We start from the raw sequence: 17,550 nt of genomic DNA, 5'->3' as shown, positions 1-17,550 counted from the left end.
GCATTTCCTCTAAAAGTCCTGTCAGTCTTGAATCACAGCTCCAAATCACTTCTAGAAACAATTTTCGTCACAACGGCAAGATGCAGTGCTATCAACAACAGAGTCATAATTCGATGTGCTACAGAATTGTAGCACTATTCTCTCATTATTAGGAAAACCAAAGGAAAGCCTGAAATAACAAGGATATTCACTGCTAATTCGAGTATCTATAGCCACCTGAATAACTAAAGCATACATTTAGAGCAAAAAAAAAAAAAAAACCAAAGCTTCTTAGTTAGGTACATTTCTTAATAAGAGAACATTCTAAAAATGTTATATTACAATGGCATTTTAGAATAGTTTCTACCTTTCATGTTAAAACAGATTTACAAAGAAGTACCTAATAGGAAGATGAATCAACAAATACTTACAAATACACAAGAAAATCAGCCCCAGCTCCCAGAAATCACTGGTAAGTTGCTTTTGAATTCATGAAACTGACCTGAAAATATAGGAGGAAAAAAAAGTTAAAACACAGCATAAAACTGATAAATTTTACTTTTTTCTTATTATAAATAGTTGCAATTTTTAACTATGAACTAAATAATACCGCAAACAGCACTGTTGTCACTATTTCAGCCAAGTAATTTACACAGAATTTGTTTCCAGGAAGCCAATACCAGGAGAAACAATTATTTCATTGTTCTGCATCTCACACCATAGCAACCCAGTCCATTACAGCTTCTAAGAACTGTCACAAATACAAGCATGGTTATCATTCAATAAGGAAAATAGCTACGATGTTTGTTTTGTTTTAAGTGCTATGGAACATTCATTCCTTTTTTAAAGTATTTTGTTAACAGTATTTTGCAGCTTAACCAGTTTAAAACAACACTGTTTAGGTGTGCTTAACTGGAACCCATCTAAGGCAAAATTCATACAAAAAGACAGACTAACAGTTTTGTTCTCCTATGGTCTAGATCCCAATTAGAAGCTTAGTCTAAGTACAATGCGTTCACTATACGGCATGATTAAATCCAACATTCTTTTTGCTGCATACCCCTCAGTTCTAGCTGGAAAGGTAACAGATGCAACTCAAACCCACAGAGCTTGCCTTATAAAATTCTTTAACTAGCACAATGACTCACTTTATGCCTCTAAATATCCATGGTTTCCTCTCTCCAGAACCCCCATGCATTAGAAGGTAGTTCAGTAGTTTATTTTTATTGTTTGGTCTACATACAGCACATTTTTAGTTCTTATGAAAACAAAGAAACTTTGTTGCATAGTCCTTGTTTTCCTTCCAAAATGTGAGGATGGATATGGGTAACATTAAACTGAAAATAGTCATGGAGCCTGGGCAACTAGTTTAGGTCAAAACCTTTTTGTTCTCTGGGAGCTATCTGATTAATTTGCAGTTCATAAAACAGTGGGTGTAAGCTTAGTTTAAAAACATGTAACTATATTTAAGATGAAATCATCATTTTTGTTAGCCTCCAGTAATCTTTAAGAAACACCTTCCCACAACATTGCTGTATCCTAAAGTGCACCAGCCAGTACTGCACATTGCCTAGAGACAAGGAGAGAATACCAAACTTATCTTGATGCAGAATATCCTCCTTATTTCATACACCCACCCTGAAGTGCATATTATTCATTCCAACCAAGCCCTCCCCCATCCTGAAAGCACACATTTAGTTGTGTCTTCTCTCCTGTAACACCAATAGAAAGTCAACAAATCTCATTTGCTGTATCAATGCAGTGTTATTATATACTTTAAAAGCAAGTCTGAATCTCATTATCAGCTGATTTATGCCATTAGTGTGCTTTGGAGCCACCAATTAAACAAGGACAGTGGTTCATAAGGTCACAGTTAATTAATCTGAAAGAGTATAAATACACTTTAAAGCACACCACCTCATGGAGAGAATTTAGGAACAAAGCACCAAACCTTTATGCTGGGCAAACAATTAGGGGTAAAGGTTAAATATACAAAATTTGAAATTTAGCCATAACATTCTGCTAATATTTAATCTATTGGGAAAAGGTTTAGTTGGACAAAAAACCCTGCAGAATAGTAGGTATGTGAAACCTTCACGGTAAGGGCAGCAATGCAGGAGAGAAGACGGAACAGGGCTAACCATGCCCAGTGATCCTGAGCAAATTAAGGCTTGCTGTTCAGACAGCACCTTGGACCCGGGAATGAGATGTTGCCTTCCCTGTTATGCAGCTAAGTAGGGTGAAGGGAAAAAAAAGAGAGAGAATGCCCAAAGCCAGTCCAATCTATTCAAAATGGCGAGGCTGTTATATTTAGTACATCATACAAAATAATCAAAAAATGACTTTTCCCTTAACCTCATGCTTCCTTGGTTAATTTAATAAAATAGTGCATTATATACAGTGCGTTCAAAGGAAACCAACTAAATGCTCAGTAGCAACAGCAGTAGTCTGCCAACACAACCAGAGTGCAAGTAAAATGGTGAAAACACTCCAACCTACCAGCAATTGTTATTCATAGTGAAAACTCAAATACGAAGCTGCTGGGGTTTATATGGAAGAAAGCAATACCCTTTCTTACCATCCTGACTCATTTTCCCTTGCACAGTTGCTGGCTCAAAAGGCAGACAACATAGCTAACACTAAAAAAACCCTCATGATCTAATTAAATGAAGTGGTTGCCAGCTGTATCTTTCTTTTTTATACATGTAGTCCTATATTGTATGAATGAGCTTTGCACAACTTTTTTTTTTAGTTTTCCAAGTAATTTTTTGCCTAAAAAATTTTTTCTTTTCCATGAAAATCCCTCTCTTCATCAAACACTAACATCACAAGTTTAATACAAAATTTCTATCGTGTATCTTATATAAATTATAAAAGTAAAATAGTAAAATTACATTTAAAAAGTTTAAAAAAAAAAAAGGAACAATTCTATAAAGGTCAGTAATTCTGCCATGTAGATTTTTATACCTGTCCCTTTGATCAATAAGACTTGCATCTTTTAAAGGCATTTGGGGGGGGCGCAACTCCCACTGTTGTTGAGAAGCAAGACCTAACCCTTTTAGGAGTCTAGTTTTTGTTCTGACAGCTTAAACCATTTATGCTTTCACTTTAGATGTCTCAAGTTCAACTCCAGGTGGCTACACAGACAAATAGCTGTTGCATAAACATATACAAGAATGAAGGTTTCTTTATTTTCTTGATTTGACTGGTACAAGTCCCAACAGTAACTTCACTCAGATATTTTACAGTCAGAACACTCTCAAAACCAATTTCTCAGGTATTTTAGATGCTTCTTTGGAAAGCTTCTAGCATGCTTATCAAGGACTGGCTCTCCCAGGCCCGCTATGAAAGGGGAAAAGTGAAGCTGTAAGAACAATCCGCACTTTGATTTCAGGTGCCTTCTCCAAAAGGTGTTGCATACTTAAATCGCAGCATAGCATGAACTAGACCAAAGAGGTTATGTTTTTGTCTTACTGTACTGTAGTTGACTCTCTGTTCTACCATGTTGTTAAAATGCCTAAACTTTCAGCAGCAGAGGAGAGGCGTGGTGTAAAGCCCTAGATCTGTGCACCAGTAATTCCAGTGCTGTGGGACCAATCAACACTCCAGGCTACAGGCTGAAGCAGGGCTGCGATGCAGGGGAAGGGAGGCAAGAGCAGATGCAACCTACCAGATGGAAATGAACTTACTGGCTATGCTTCTGCGACACTTGCCATTGAAAACAGCCACAGCAAGCACACCAGGAACTCCCAAGACTTGGAAAGTGGGGGAAAAAAAAAAATCAAGTAACACACACTGTCATTAGTACATCATGAAAAGAAGAAACCACTAAGAGAGATTTTCAGAAGGACAGGACTTCAAGACAGGATTTCCAAAAGGACATATGAATTAAGGCAACTAGCTTTCAGTGAAAATCGGTAAAGGCCGAGTATCTCCTGTTGTTTGCCTTTGAAAATCCCAGTCTATAAAGCCAGAAAAATGAGTACATTTTAAATGAAAAGTTTTGCTAAAAAGCAAATATACTAGCAGTTTTTCACGGTGTGTGGGGTGTCAGGTAAGATGAACGAAGACCACGGTCATTTCAGCAAACACCAAAAAGCAACCGGCCTACCTTGAAAGCAGTATTAATCTTAACCATCTCTCATTGACTTCAGAAAGAACAATGCACAATCATCCAACAATTTCACAGAATCCTTCAAAACAATTCACTTTTCAAAAAGAGGGCTTTGTCTTGCAAAAGTATACTGACATGAAGAGAATCCTGGTCATATAATAGATTACATACAACAGTAAATGACTGCAGGATCACGTATGCCTTAACTGTTATGAACCAAAGAAACTGCCATAAATAGCAGAATGTATTTACTTATAATCACTTATAAAATAGTCCTCTTTTCTCCCAAACACTGTCAGCTCTAATAATTTCAAGAGATTTTAGTTTGCACAACACAAGATTTCACCACTTGTGGAAAGAAGAAAAAAAATACTCATTTTATAAAAGCTTTCATTAAAAGACTGATTCTTCTAAGATACAGCCTCTACAGGTAGTCTGTATTTTCTGTGCACAGTCATCAGTGAGCATGAAGGAAGCCTGCGAGTAAAAAATGGAAGCAGTTATTTAGTGAAAAGCATGGCATCATGTTATATCATTTAAGAATGTGGCCTATCATTGTGGGCTGCTGGGACTAAAATATGTACCATTCAACAACTGTTAAAAACCTATTTTCAGAATTACAGCATGATGTGAAATGAGAAGAAGGAATAATATAGAAATGAAGTTATACATTTAGGGCTTGATTCACATAGCAATTTCACACCCTGAATGTGCAAAATTGCACAATTAAAACAACATTAATGACCTGTAAGCCCACAACCACAATCATAAAAATGAAGGGGGCGGAAGGTTGATTATGATAAGATCCTTTGAGTTGGTTTTCTAAAAATCTTACTTAATTGAGGTAAAGGGCATAGCTTCAAGATGATTCAATGAAGAATGGTTTACTTAAACATGGACAACTCTTCACAGACAATCATTTTGAAACAGGAAGGTAAACACAGCAATTAACCACTATTGACAAGACTTTCTAGAAAAAAACATGAGGGAATTCCCCTTATCTTCCTTTTGTGTCACTTCTCTTCTGCGCCCCAGGATTGTATTTTAGTATCTTTGCTGGCTTCTTCTTAAATTGTTTACTGTCCTTGGTTCCATACATTAGCAAAAAAGGGTTGTTTACCTAATGCTTTTCATTTTAGAATAGTCCCTCTGCAATGATACTCATTTGGATTTTTGTGTTCTGTAACTGAGATCACGGCCAAATGGTCTATCAGAGGAGGAATCAAAGTATACTGCCTGTTACACAACTGATCATTTTAAAACACATGTTGTATCACTGGGAGGTAAGAACAATGCGGTGAATATAGTGTAAACACTGGTCTCCAGGGCTCTGCACTCAGCCCCTTGCTTTGCTACAGATTTGCTGCACAACCTTCAGCAAAAGAAGTTTCTTTGTGCTTCTTAGTTTTTCACAAAAAGAAGGTACTATTTCTTCCATTACAGTGTTTCTTTACAATTTTACATGTCAGATGTCGTTATTACAGGAATGGGACTCAAAAATACCTAAAATAAGATACATCTCCACAGAGTTTTGGAGGGAGATGTGAGCTCACGCTGCCCACGCTCGGAGATGACTGGCCACAAACCCACTCTAATCCAGTTTAGCTATGGTTAGCACTTACGTAACTACATGTCTTCTAGTTTAGAGCAACCTCACATCTGCCTACAAAAAGCATGTAAACATAGGCATACAATAGATGGTGTTTCTGTGAACCACTCAGAGAGAGAGAAAAAAAAAAGGAACCCCGTAAACACCCCCACTTTTGCCAAACACCGTTGTGTGGCTCACAAGACAGTCTTCTATTGTCTATCACAAAACGGCATGGCTTGGTAGCGGCACATGATCTTGCTGCTATATATTATATAACTGATTATAACCGCTCCTTATGATCTCCTCTGTAAAGGCATATGCATTTGCAAAAGACACATTGTGTCTTCAAAAGACAATTCATGAAGGTTTCTCTGCTGTGTGCCTGTGTATCTATAAAGCATCCAACCACTACAAGACCTAAGCACAGAATACAAAATTAAGGTCTTTCGGCTGTATCACTTCATAGCATGCCATCAGGTTAAGACTAAAAGGATTTTGATTAAAAAAAAAAAAAAAAAGTACTGCACATGTCCAACAACTAATTTAAATGTACTATTATACCTGCCGCTTCAAAATGCACTTGAAAACACCAAAAATGTGCAATTCACAGTGTGGATGAAAGAAATGCCTAAATATGTACTTATTCTTTTATATAAAAAGGAAGGGGACTAGCATTCCAGATCTGATAAGCTCTGTACTCATACTTCCAAGCAGATAAGAACCACAAGACACACACCACACTGCTTGAAAGGCTGAAGGGAGAGGAGGCTCTCCAGTTGTAACTCATTGGTTAGAGATAGCAAAAGCCTCCCCAGTGGCCCAGAGCAGGCTGCTAAGTGCTGCTGGCTCCCTGCTCCCACATCAAGGGATTTGGATTTCCCCGCAGTTCCTCCAGCAGCCCACCGCCATTCACATGATGTAGCTCTGACACAGAACCCATTTCTGAGCTCCTTGGGAGCTACATGCCGTTTTAATAGCCACAGGCTGGGTCATTCCTAATCAATATGATTGAATTAAAGCAAACAGAGAAAGCTTTCAAAACTGGTACATTTCTGTAGTGCTTGCATGTACAGATCCACGTGCTGAAGGCAATACAAGGCAAATTAAGCCCAGAATGAAAAGTTACAGCATTACAAGCCCTGAGAACTGTGACTGGTGTTCCAGATACCAGAAACCCCTTCAGTATGCAGTACTGCTGTAAGGATATATCGAATACAGCGAGAGTTTTACAGCAAATACAAACTCTATCTGGAAAGTTATTTGATGCTCCAGAGAAGCAGCGGTACGTAGAGGATATGGCTTTGAACTGGCATACACGGACAATCTTCAGAGACTCATATTTGTCACAACCATTGAGGTCAACTATATGGAGACCTGTACTGCAGCTCTGGCATTGATCTGTATTGTAGCATTTGGCAAATTTTTTTCTCCTCTCTCTCTTCCTGCCTTAAATGTACTTTCTCTGTTTGGAATGATAGTTTTTTAATTTCTTACTATGAGTGCACAGGGACTTACAACCATAACAGGGCCTCAGGGCACTACTGTAATGCAACCTCAAATGGGGTCTCTGGATACAACTGTAACACAAAATAATAACAATGATTTTGTTTATTATATAATATTATCATTATGTAAAACTGTATTATAGAAGAAGAAGAAGAAGAAAGAATACATACTAGGAGTTGTTAGCCTACCATACTGATTTTTTTCCTGACAAATTGTATTTAAAGTAGCGATAGTCCTTTTAGTTTTTGGCTCCCTTTATCTTTTGAATATATCTTATGTCATTTTCTCTGCTATTTCATCTGGAGAACGATGTTTAAAGTAGGTTTACTGAAGAATTGCCTTACTTTATTTAAATAAAGAGGGTATGTTCTTTCAATTCAGTCATGTGACAGAAATGGACAGTGTAAAGACCATAAAATTTTATTCAAACCTGTAATTAAGCATGTAGTTAAGTCTCTTTAATGTGCTTTATGAGCTCTGGACTGGACTAAATTGAAATTGAATTACACAGCACTATGGAATTTCATTGATTTGCCTCAATTTCAGATCAACTATCTATATTAAAAGGTACATATTCATTTTATTTCCAACTTTTTATCTCCAATTTCTGACCTTCTCTGAGCAAATAAATGGTCTCTTTGAAAAGAAAAAGGCAAATTCACTGACTGTGTTTTCTTTGCTAGATAAAGCATCAAGAATTATGTAGAGTTGTGATCAGTTAAATAAAATGGGAGGCTATGATTACCATATATTACAGTTCAAATTCTGAAGTTTTTGCTACAGAATATGAGAAGGGTTTAGGACACATCTTCACCAGGTTCTTTCACTGCACCCTGACTTGGATACCTATTAAATTGTCCTTGTGCTACATTTAAGAGATGCAAACTCCTAGGCACAATTTTTAAAAACCTAATACCTACATATACATAAACAGAGCTCGAAATAGTAAAAAGAAAACTCTTAAACAGGATACTAAAGCCTCTAGCAAAGAAGAAGAGATGTCAGAATAAGTGTTGATTGGGAAAGCCCCCCCCCCCTTTTTTTTTTTTTTTTTACCATTTTTTAACCCTTGTTTCCAACAGCTATAAATGGTAAGATAGCTGAAATGTCTAGCTGGTATTTTAGTGATATCAAAGATAAAACCAGCGCAAGGGAACAGATCGCCTTATTTAAATTTCCAGCATATAATTTGTACTATATAGAACTCAGACCTGCAAATTCCCTTGACTATTGGACATTCTTCCTGCCACAAATGCAGAGCACTACACAGCAAAAAAATAAAGATCACTGGTTTCAATAAAAAATAAACAAAAAAAATGTACCCGTACCTTCAGAGGAATTTAATGTAAGCAGGTTGTGAGCCAAATGGCCAGGAGCTAAGTCAGCTGTGCACAGACTCAATTTTTTTTCTTTTCCAAATGGTCTATTTTGTAACATTACAATAAAATGTGCCGTTTACTCCCATTGAAACTAGTGTTAAACCAGACATAACATGGGGGTTCTATGTTGGAGAGCACCATATTACTGAGGCTCAGATTTTCAAAGTTAGTTAAGAAGTAGGACATAAAAATCAATTAGAAGGCCTTAAAAATGCCTACCTTCAGGTCTACTTCCCTGGATTCCCTGGGGGACAAAATCTCCTTACTACATAGCTTGTTTTTTCCTGAGACATAATAATTATAGCTTAAATCTTTCTAAAAAAATAAACGAAAGATCTCATATACTAACTTCCCTTCTCAGCTCTGATTTTTGAAACTAACATCTCCTGACACCATAACCAGAGAAAAGGAGGTCCATGTAATCTCATTTTAATCTGGCTTTAGAAAGATCATAAGTAAATAAAACTTCTTTCTTCAAGGATTTGTTCAGTTGACTAGAATCCTCTCTTACATATATATTCTCAGTCAGAAAATGATTGCCCATGCAGGTGTCACAGAGAGCTATTAGCAAGGATATGGCTTTGTATTTTGCCCAAAGGACCATTTTATTTGCAATTATTTCCAGTAATCAGTCCTGAAGACAAATAATTCTGATATGCTCGATAAATAAATCACAGATAAGAGCGAGCGAGAAGAGAGCAAGAGCAAGAAGAGAGCAAGTGAGAAGAGAGAGAGAAGCACGAGCGAGAAGAGTGTGCAAGCAAGAGGGAGAAAAGGGCGAGTGAGAGGGAGAAAAGGGTGAGAAAAGAAAAAGCTGACCTCACCAAGCTCTCAAAATAAAAACTTCCCAGTCTCCGTTCAGTCTCTCCGAAGGTATGACTACTTCAATAGTTAAATAAAGCAAGCAAAAATTAGATTTAATTAGGGAAAGTGTACATCTTGAAATAAAATTTGCCTTAAAGGGTAAGATATCTGTGTGATAAGAATTCAAGCTTTGGAAACTTAACCAAGTGAAGCCCTGGTTTCTTCTGAATGTCACCTATAACATCTCTGTCAAAATCATACCTTTTCTTTTTGCCTATCATCTAAAGATTTTGATTTCCTACTTTTTCCTCAGCATTACAAGATCTGCAAGATATTTTTAAACCGTAATTGAAACATATTCACCGCAGTTTGAAATCCTTGCAGGCAATACTGCCCATCAAACAAATGATACAACTACTCCTAGCTCCAATTTATGTTAAGCCCAGCCACTAAGAAACACGCAGGTTAAAATACTAAAACACTACTTTCTATCTACAAATCAGTCCTATGTTCACAGCCTGACTTTTGCAGTGTGTTCAGAGATGACAAGTTAATAAGGTTGCTGATCGTCCAGTCTTATCAGCTTTGGTTGGATCCAGAGATGGCCTGCACTTTAACACAAAGCGCCCACAACTACAAATTTAAATTCAAGTTTGGGGGATGGGTGTTCTCTTTTTTACATGCTGAAAGCAATTTGGGGAACAATTTCTTAGCTTATTTAAGTAGTCATATAAAACCATATCTCCAGGCATCTTCTAGCATTGCTGAGTATCTGTGAGCCTCAGGCTATCTGCACCTGTCTTCAGCATGATACTGACAGCCAGCAATGCAAAGCTGACAGCTAGAGGGGTGGCTACTGGGCGCTTTGCATATGATATTTCAGAAATGAAAACGGAATATTGATCTACAAAAAAAAAAAAAAAAAAAAAATCAAAAAAATTCACATTAATCTGGATAGCAAACCTAAAAGTTTCACCAAATTAACTCATCAGCCTGACATGTCTCATTAAAAGATCTTATCACTGGTTTAACTAAACAAATGAAAATGAAGGAGGAAAGAAAGGTATATAGGGAATAACTTGTATTTCATTAAAAAGAAAGTTCTTTAAGAAGGGCTTCAAATATGTTTCTGACTTGTGCTAAATGAAGCAGCTATTGCTGTGGAATTTTAGGGTGTTGTTTTCTCTGTTTTCTTTTTAACGAACACCAGCAACATCCATCAGAAATCATTAGTGCACAAGTTATAACTACTCCCAGGCAACTATAAAGTATGCAGCTTTTTTTTTCTTTTTTGTAATATTTTCTGATTCCACTATTTTACTTTAACTGGGCATACTTTGCTTCTTTGAGCTAGAAATATCTCTTTTTCCAGGTGACCCTGCCCTCTTTTTCTGGCATATGCACCCTTCAGAATGCAGTGCAGACTTTAACTACTTGTGTATAAGAAAAAAACTTTTCAGAAAAATCAAGGAACAAGAAAAGATTTACATTCCTAGTCAATGCACTCTCAAGAAACAAAATCACATTATTAGAAGATGTTTCCCACTTGACAAAGTTTTTAATCCTTATTCTTTTCTTTCTTCATTAAAGAAACTGTAAAATGTTATAGTTCTAAAGATTACTATTCTAATTTCAGTGATTTTATCACTAACTATTCCTTGCTTCCAGATAACTTAATCCTTCACTTTGTTTGCAACTAATTGCCTTAGGGTGCTACTACAGGTTTCAGCTCTGTTCATGATCCTGTTGTTCTGAGTGCTGTCTAAATTGCCATACAGGGTCTTAAGAGTTAGTTTACAGTTATACGAGGATATGCAGTTTGAAAATGTCAACAGACACACTATCCAATGAGAATAAATACAGGCCCTACAAGTAATATAGCAAATCATGGGAACTCTCCTGATCTCACAGGAAGGCATGGCTATTTTTGGAACATGAGGTTAAAACCTGGCTGTACTTTAATCATTGCAAAAGCACCACAATCTCAATGGATCTAGGATTTTACTCTTTACTCTGTCACCAAAATGAGGTAATAAATATCTTAGAAATTTTCAGAGCTTTGCTTGTGGAAATTTCAGTACCTCATAATTCACTGCAAAGTCAGACACTACTACTATTAATCCTCACAATAATATACTGTGCACCTACAGAACTTTTCCAGATGCAGTTTTTAAGTACTTTACAAGAAAATAACCATTTAAGGATCTTACAATTGGATGGTATTTTCTTCTGTACAGAGTGCCAACACAAAGCTTATGCAAAATTTAAGCCATATTTTGAGGATCTAAGAGGGAGATCAAGCAGTGCATAGTCCTAATATTGACCCTCTGAACTGGGATGGTTTGTGCAACTGAGCAAAACCTTCACAGCGAGTCACCTCCTCGGAAAGCGGGGAATGAGATTCTGCGCAGTAGAATCAGGGACAAAGGAACCCCAGGCTACACCAGGTAGAGCTTTGCAAAAATCCATAAAAATTCTAGTAAAAGGTTTTAAAAGTCATAAGCATACAAAAAATTTGTTACTCTAAATAAGATGAATCTCTCTGTAACCACACTGACTTTGATTTTAGGTTGAACTAATCACAAGTTGCTTAAGTGCATGTACAAAAATTAAGAGATAATTAAACAAAAAAATTTCCAAAGTGGCTCAGCGCCAGCAAAAGAGTCTCCCAATCAATCATACATGATACTCTTCTTGATACTTCTCCCTACCTGGAGAAGCAGCTGTGCTCTGCAGCAAGTCCCAACAATCTTTAAAACCTGGCTCCCACAGACAGAAGAATATGGTCTGACAACATGACCTATAATGTCCTTTTTTTCTTTTGTTCACTCTTACATGGCAACATAATAGGCAGGATTCTCATATTTTATAAAACTCAAATTTCAGAGAGAAAAGAAATCTCTCTTCTGGTTGAGTTACAGAAACTAACAAATTGTATTCTCTCCCATAGTTAAACCACTGCAATCCCATGGAAGCCAAAGAACTTGCATGTTAAAAGCAGTGGCTAGACTTGGCCTCATTATCTAAGCTATGCCTCACCCAAGCATTATTTCAACAACCTGACCCTATTATCACACTACAGTCAATGGTGCAACTTTCACTGATTTCAATGACAATAACTACTAGAGTTTCAGGCAAGGTAATGCTATTCTTTGTGTAAAAACTGGTGACAAATACCATTCAAGATTCTCTACCATCACTAGGATTTAGCTGTTCGGCAAATCATACAAATAAAAGAAAAAATAATATGCAATACACTTCATTCAAATACAAAGTCCTAGGTGATTACAGCACACAAACTGCTACGCAATTGGGGCCTGGCTGGAATGCATTAAAGCTAAAAGTCAAATTTTAACATTTGTTACATTGTGAGAGCTATAAAATGAGATGTCTGTATGATCTGTTACTTAATGTTTGCGTTTCTCTACTCTCTAAATGTGGTCTGTCCAATTTACTTTGATGAGAAAATCTTCTGCAAGAAAAGATCACTCTTGAGCCATCTCTGATCAGATGTGGAAAATAAATATCATGGTTATACCCCTGAACCCAAAATGTAGGGGATATTCATATTGTAAAAGAATGGTGGACAACAAAATGATACATTAAGAGCATGCTTTATGAAAATTTAACATGCCCAGAAAATATCAAACTGCTAAAACAAAACCAATATTGTTCATTATACAGCTTTTTTTTCACTTTGGAAACATAATCTGGCACCCTTTCTATTAAGCTCAAGTATTCTCAGTTTCAAATATTCCTAAAGAGAAGCTACATGTATTTTATTCAACTACATGCAAAGTAATATATGGTTCTTTCTTTCCTGTGTCTGAAAATACCTTGCCCACTCTGATAAAAAAAGCACTGCTGCTAGAGAGGTTGGTAATTAAGCCTTCGGAGTTTGCCATCCATTAAAACTTTGGTGATCCCATCCAAAGCACTTCATCATCAGAACCATCTGGTGTTCTTTCTGCACAATTACCAAAATACAGAACATATTTTGACTTGGCACTTGCATTTGGTAGACACTTTAGTCATTTTATAAGCAACAAGACAGCATCCTGCCAAAGCATGGCCTCAAAAGAAAATTTCAACACACCAGAATCTGACTTCTATCCTAGCAAGTCCTACCAGAATGAAAAGGAATAGTTTGGCAAATATAATGCTGGCAAATCAGCTACTGTCTTCACCTTCACTTACAAAATACCTCTTACCAGTTTGGTTACTCCACACTTCTCCTATGCGTTATTGATTCTGAGCATTATCTAATGGATTAGGGGTAAAGCAAACTGTCTTAGTTTGACACTCAGTTTAAGATCTCTGGCTCAGAAATCAAGCTATAATGATTCACCAGAAGTGAAACTGTTAGAAGTACAAGGAAGCAAAAGCATTGCACAATAATACTCTAAAGAACGACAACATTGAGAATATTTTGCATCAGACTCTCGCAATCCTTTTTTTTTTTTTTTTTCCCCAGTGCTGGCACATACATTAATAATATCAGCACAGCTCCAAATACAGGAAATACTAAAAAAAACAAAGGGAGAAGACAAGAATAGGGACTATACTTGAATAATGCTGGCCTTTTTTGTCCTTTTTTGGATCTTGTTTTTCAAGAAGACCTACATAAAAGAGGAGATGATGAGAACATGGAACATACTTCCAAGAATACTAATAAGTTTCTCTTGCGGATTGCTTAAAATTCACTGTTATTAATTCACGTCAATAAAATTTATGGCAAAAGGTGAAAAGTGCTATGCAATAATGATGTTGTCTTCAGCTTTCTCAGGAAAGTGTAGATAATGAAGAAAAAAAACAGAGCACTCAGCTGGAGTTAACAAAAAAAGGAATGTTGACCAAAAATTCTCAAATCTACACGTTCCAGTTGCCTTTGGGAACTCTGAGGATAGATCTACATTTAATGACCCTAGCGGCTACAAGCATCTTATATTCAAGGATGCAAAACGATGCAAGCCTATGTGAACGCACTCTCAGGAATGTATTTTACATACTATCATAGGGGGGAAAAATATTGCTTCTCTCAAAGATTTCTGCTTAATGAATACACAGAGAATCAGGGTGGTATCAAAATGTGCCAACTTATCTGAAATTAGTGAAAATATATTAAAAAACAATAGATACGAATTTAAAAAATAGTGCAGCGTAGACAATTATCCAAAATGACAACTGGAAGTTCCACAGCAAACAAATAAAATGATCCTACAAGGACAAGGACTTGCCGCCATCAGAGTTTTCATCGATACAAATTTGACTGACACAGTGAAAGAATTACAGATTAGGTAATCATAGACATGGAGAAGCTGGACAAAATATTACCAGAAAATTAGTAAGAAAGTTGTGTAAGAAACTTGAATAAAAATTAAACAAGCTTTTATTACAAATAACTTTACAAGGTTAGTCCCTCAAAAAACAATATTCTGAAGAAACAGATCCAATGAAATTTTATCAATAAGATACAAAGGAGAGACAGAATGAATATGTAATCACACAAAAATATTTCTGCACAATAGTAAAAGACAGTGGCACTAATAAAAGTGATAAATTTGAAACAATCCATTTGGTGAGGAGATCTATTAGTGCATATGACAATCTAAAAAAATCACAGATGTGTTCATCCTTACAAGACAAGCTGTCAGGCAGACAAAACATAATATACAAGTAAGTAAATAAACATTTGACTACACAGGGTGTCCTTCTCATTGGGTGACACTCCAAAGAGGATATATCTCAACTGTTGGCAAAAACAAACTGCACAATATATCCTTACTTCTGTACAGGATCTCAGAGCAGATTCCCTAATATCAGAGATTCAAAAACCAAATATTGCTTATTTATTTCCCACAGTTTTCCCCTTAATTTTATCATTATGGCTAACAATGTTATATCAAATAGAAAATTGTTATCTAGCCATGTTCTCATATTTTTTGAGCATCAACATGACTTTCTTAAGTCTCTGGCATCAAGTGAAAAGAAGGTAAGTATTTATAGGATAACCAGGTTAATATCACCTTACAAAAGTGTTATGGAGCGTCCTTGTTATTTCAGTTAGTGTCATCACAATGACATATAACACCACAGTGTGACGATTTGACATCTTCCCCAAAAGGAACAATCAAAACGCATAAAAAGTGAGAGAGAAATTATTCAACTTACACCTTAGAACCTTGAGCAACTGCTATAACATCAGAAAATCTATCACAGGGAAAGATGATGGAGCTTTCAGGCCAGTGGAATTAGTATTTTGCTTTAAATTTCACAGCATCTAGAAAAGGCCAAACACAATGGAGCAGATTCACTAATGTGTTACTTCAGTTTTATTGTATGTTAACTTCAGTGAAACAATGGTTCAGTTGACAAGACATGAAGTAATTAGTTCTAATATATACATTGAAAACAGACATTCTAACATCTTCATCTCATTCAAAAAAATTACTGTATATGTTCTTCGTTGTGTGAGTTTTTTTAATAAAACTAATGGTTTACCGCTTACAAAAGTGATCAATTCTGACACATTTTTGATGCAAATTCCAACCAATTACACAATATAGTAGGAGACCTAAATCCCTCTAGCACATTAAGCCTGTGTTGCCAGCTCTGACAAAGGGACAGTTTTTGCAAGAGATATGAGCTAGTGATGAAGCCAGCGCATGGTTACTTCTACAATTGTGCTGTAATGAAAGCAAGGAGAAGCTGGTGGATATAAATTCAAGCACAATTTATTGGCTGGCTCTATTCTTATCTATCCAAAATGGAGCAGGACCCAGTAGAGATTTCCCATGTCCTCCCCATGAAGAAATGTATGCATTTCTATGTGTTTTGGCCTTCACAACTGTGAATCAGAAACCAGGATCAGCCCTGAAATAACTGCAGTCTGCTTTTCACAGAAACATAATTTTCTTGTTATGTCTTGCTACAGTTACATATCTTGTAATGTTATTCTTGTCACCTCCTAAAAATCTGCATCGCATTTTTTGCTTCAGGATGAATTCTGCTTTCAGCTGCAAGTTAGGAGTTCCCACAGAAGTCGCAGTGGTTGCACACTGTGTACCAGGAAGAACAGAGCTTGCACTTTGAGTTAATCATAGCCTATGTATTAACATACTTTTATAGTAATATAATACATGCAGTTCATGTTGTGATTGAAGAATTAAAAACTAATCATATGTAAAATTAGCCTATTCAAGAAATAACTGACAAGTAAATTGGAATTAGAGCTGCATATGAACCATAGGATGCTTGCACTTGCATCAGTGAACTGGAAAAGCTCAGTCAGCCTGCAAGGCTTAGGTATGGAAGCTGACATTCCACAAGTGCCCAAAATCCCCTCTCCCTTAAACAATCAGAAAGATACTGCCAGATGAAGGCAAGGAATAGGGAAGGAGCAGAGAGGAAAGGGTAAGGAAATAAATCCTTAATGGTGTAGTCCAGAAGGATAATCCTTTTCAGGAGTCTGGTTGTAGAACTATTCCATTCTGTTTAATTCTGAATGTATTTGAAGTTTCTCCTTGTCTAATAATGAATTATAATACAAAATTGTATGAGAGAACACAATGCCTTTTCTAAGCCTCAAAAAAAAAAAAAGAAAGAAACCAGAAGTCTGCCTACAGCAAAATACATTTATCCTATTTTAAGATGTCTTTCTCCACTTCACATATATTTATTAGGCAGCACTTCCATCACTGTCTGGCTGCAAAACATCTGTATTGAACTAAGCTATTTTTAACTAAACTCAGTGTGGATATTTTCCTAAATTAGAACTGCAAGTCAATCACATGGTAAATTAATCTAGAATATCATCAATTGATCCATAAATGATCAGGTTACAGCAAGCCATATCAGTCTTACCAAATTATTGTGTTGATCATATTCTGGCATCAGTAGTCTTTAGTTTATTTTTCTAGCTACTTGATTGTCAGATTAGAATGAAATTTTCATTGGTTCTTTTGATGAACAGGGGATATATAAACTAAGCTATGTCATTGATGACAGACTGTTTTTTGCAGTATTCTTTTGGTTAACAGACTATATAACTTTAAATTATAAAACATGCTTTCACGAACACATACACATATATCTACATTCACAACTAGCCGGATAGACACAAAATACTCCTGAATGAAAAGATACTCAAAAAATTAAGAACATGAATGTTTACCTTT

At 36.2% G+C, this 17,550-nt stretch overlaps 1 long non-coding RNA gene across 3 annotated transcripts in view; it reads right to left on the bottom strand.

Moving 5' to 3' along the window:
* Positions 1 to 16,532, bottom strand: part of LOC112971317 — a 34,856-nt gene extending 18,324 nt beyond the window's left edge. For all 3 annotated transcript variants that reach the window (XR_003255301.1, XR_003255302.1, XR_003255303.1), the window contains exons 1-2: positions 15,545 to 16,532; positions 411 to 481 (exon numbers count right to left, since the gene is read on the bottom strand). This is a non-coding gene — a long non-coding RNA (uncharacterized LOC112971317). The remainder of the gene's footprint in view (positions 1 to 410; positions 482 to 15,544) is intronic.
* Positions 16,533 to 17,550: the final 1,018 nt, after the last annotated feature.

This window comes from Apteryx rowi, unplaced genomic scaffold (genome assembly GCF_003343035.1).
Source record: "Apteryx rowi isolate R43461 unplaced genomic scaffold, aptRow1 scaffold_435, whole genome shotgun sequence".
Taxonomy (NCBI): Eukaryota; Metazoa; Chordata; class Aves; order Apterygiformes; family Apterygidae; genus Apteryx; species Apteryx rowi.
Note: the sequence above shows the minus strand (reverse complement) of the source record. Positions and strands in the feature narration are given on the sequence as shown.